Raw genomic sequence first — 3,634 nt, 5'->3', positions numbered from 1 at the left:
GGATAGATTCGTTGCAGCTGCTTGGTGATTTGTATCATGCAGAACATGATTGCTATCTCTAACTCAGCATGCTGATAAGGTGGTAGTTGTTTAGATGGATACAAAATAAAAGAATAGTGGTGATTTATTGAGATTCCATTTCTGAGAGCCACTTGTGAAAGTAATCAGTGATAAGTTCCATTTCAGTATTTCAGGCTTTTGCAATTTAATCATGGACTTGTGCCAACAATATTTGCATACAAATTATACTTCCATGTTGTATATAAATAATCCAAGTCATATGAAAAGCATCATCCTAAAATAAATTTTGAGGAAAAATATTCCCCAGGAAAATTTTGGGATTTCTGTTTCAATTTCTTCACTATAGCCTGATTTTAAGGAATGTAAGAGCCATTGTTTGAAAAGGAGATATCATGATGCGATTTCTATTAGTACAATAGATTTTTTATTGTTACTTTTTGGTTGTTCATCTACCCACTGTGTGTTTGAATACCTACTATGTTCATTCATCACATTTGCATCTGCCTTCTTATTTCTGTTCCCAAATTCACAGTGTGTTGAAACAAACAAACAAAAACAAAAACCAGAGAAGTATGTCCATGTGGTCTCTCAAATTTCCACATCCTTAATAACAAAGTAAAACAAAATAGCTCCTTGTTCTCACAGTTCGACTTGTACCAGTTATCATTTTCTCAATTGCTCTTTTGGAAATCTTGACAAAATTATTGACTCCCTAACCAAATTCAAATTCATTTCATTCATCGAGTCCTGTCCACCATGTTTTGATTCCTCGAGAATTAAACTCAGCATTTTGCATGTACCCCAGTACCTGTGGAGAATGTGACACACTCTTTTAAGATGTGGCTCATCCTCACAGGTCTCGATGGGAAGCCTCATGTACCATATGCAAAATAACCAGGTAATTTTGATACAACTCCTTTGGGGACATGCTCTTCTATTATACACAGCCTTCTTCCCCTTCTGGTTAAGAATCTCTAGCATAGTGGAGGCATCATTTGACACAGACCCAGAAACCTGCAGCTCTGCTGAGTGATGATTCAATCATCTCTGAACTGGTTAAAATTGTTCATAAGTTAAAACACCATCCTATTTACATTTAGAGTGCTCATTTAATGTTGGACAGTGCAGTCATAAACATTTAAAAGTTTTGAAATAAATATTCTAAATACACAAAGGTAAGAGTTTTACTATTGTGGGGGCCAGCAGTTGGTGTGGTGATTAAGGTGCTGGACTCCCAACTGTGGTTCGTATCCCAGACCTGGCAGCTTGCTTTCTCACTTTTCCTCTCTTTCTCTCTCTCTCAGTCTCTCTCTGGTCAAATTAAAGAATAATAATGGTGGGGCTAGCAGGTGGTTAAGGGCACTGGACTCCCACATGGCCGACCGTGGTTCGAGTCCCAGACATGGTGGCTGGTTTTCTCTCTCTCTCTCTCTGTGCCCTTACCTGGTCAAATTAAAATAAACAAATAAATAAAATAATTCTTTTAAAAAGGAGAATAATAATGGTGAGAAATAAAATTAAATAAAAAATAAGAAAAGAGTTTTACTGTCATTTACTAATATTGAGTAAAGAAACTTAAATAATCTAATTTTACTACCTTGAGCCTCACCTTCTGTGTTTTATGCAAACTAAATTGTATTGAAAATTAGTTTTAGGGACCAGCTACTGGTTTGGTGTTTAAGGTAGATAGATCCCACAATGCCAACTGCCAACTGTGTAGTTCGAGTCCTGGACCTGGTGACTTGAAAAATATGCCAGGAGTGTGTGTGTACATGCCCAAAATCTTGCAAGGAGAATGCAAAAGGGATTGCAGAGTGGTCCTCTGCCCTTTGAAAACACTTTCCTCTCTTGGTGTCTCTATTTGTCTCCAGCAAGCACGTGTTCCCTACAGCCAGAAAAAGAAATTAGTTTAATTAGTTTTAGGCTCAGTTGCTATGGGCTGAAATCTCCAGGCTAGTTGAAAACACATGTGTTCACAGGAGCCCAGGATCCTGAGAAGCTAGTAGACTGGGGAAAGGTAATTGCAGCATGATGAGTTCCTGTCAAGGATACTTCTCTCTCTCTCTCTCTCTCTCTGTCTCTGTCTCTGTCTCTTCCTCTGTCTTCTTTCATGCACTTTCAATCATATAAAAAAATCAGTTCTAAATGATACCTTATCTTGCTTACAAAACAGAATCTCCTATCTTCAAATTAGGTTAAGAAGAATATAAATCTTTCAGGTTATCAAATATAATGATAGCTACAAAATTCATAGGAGATTTTAATTCAACAATATGTGTTCTGTCTCAAACATAAACCTCATCTTTACTAGATCACATTCCTAAAATAGCCTTCCTTAATAATTTTTTCAAATATTTGTATTATCAATAGAATGTATAACTGCCTTGTAGATTTTTTTAATATAAGATGACTTTCAGGTCAGTGGATAGTGTATTTATTTATTTACTTATTTATTTTACTTTTTTGCTATAGGGCACATATACTCACCACAGAGAGACAGAGAGAGACAGAGGAGGGAAAGAAAAAAAAAATCTCCCCAGAGAGGATGGCCTTCTCCATTCTCCTCCAGTGATTTTGGACACACACACACACACCAGGTGATTCTCCAGCCACCAGGCCCAGGGCTCAAAACAGTGATTGGCCATGTGGGAGCCCAGTGTCTTAAATATCATGCCACCTGCTGGCCCTTAAATAGTTTATTTTTAATATAAGGAAAGTTTTAATCACTTCTTCAGATCTTTCAATAACTATTACTCAGCAAAAACTAAAAAATCACTGTACTATTTTGATAATGCAGCCAGGGAACTTAAAAATTATTGTTTTTCTTTTCTGTAGAATGATTTTTAAGTAGTAGATAATAAAAACACACAGCTAAGGCAATTTGTAGTAGTGATTGATCAGGACACAATAAATATGTATTAATTTACATCCCTGTTCAACTGATAGCTTAAATGACTCTCCCAATAATGACAAATATTTCAAATACATAAATGCAACAATACATACTTCATATGAAATGCATAAGATCTTTTGTCAGATATTCCATAAATAAAGAGATTACTTAAAATATAATATTTATGCTTCTTACACATATTTTCAAAGACAAAGTTATTTCTGCTATAATGTAGAATTGATTATTTAGCAAAAGATTGAAAATTTTTATTCAAATTAGATTTTTATAATAATGAGTTAACTATAAAAAAGCCATTTTCATGACCAAGCAAATAGCGTAGTCCAAAATAGAAATAAAAAAATGTATAGCCATGTCCAAGCCTTCTTTTATGTCATGTGGGAGGCTGCGCACCAGCGAATATCTCTGGTTTCTCAGAGAGCAAATGATTACACAATGCCAAAGGCCATGATTGGCTTCCCTTCAAAAATCTCACCTTCAAAAGCTCTAATTGGCCACTAGAATCCCTCAGATTTGCATATCCAGCACCTCATGATTGGTCGACAAAGCAACCAATCATAACCCACCTTTTACAACCAATCATAACCCAACTTTTACAACCAATCACGGTCCACCAAAATGTATATAACCACGATGCCTGGCCCACAATCGCTAGACGACCCTGAAGACCCTGAAGAGTTGTAACACTGCATCGTCTCCAGA

The sequence above is a fragment of the Tupaia chinensis genome, unplaced genomic scaffold (genome assembly GCF_000334495.1).
Source record: "Tupaia chinensis unplaced genomic scaffold, TupChi_1.0 Scaffold000406_1, whole genome shotgun sequence".
In the NCBI taxonomy this organism is placed as follows: Eukaryota; Metazoa; Chordata; class Mammalia; order Scandentia; family Tupaiidae; genus Tupaia; species Tupaia belangeri.
The sequence above is the reverse complement of the archived record's forward strand: the minus strand, read 5'-3'. Positions refer to the sequence as shown.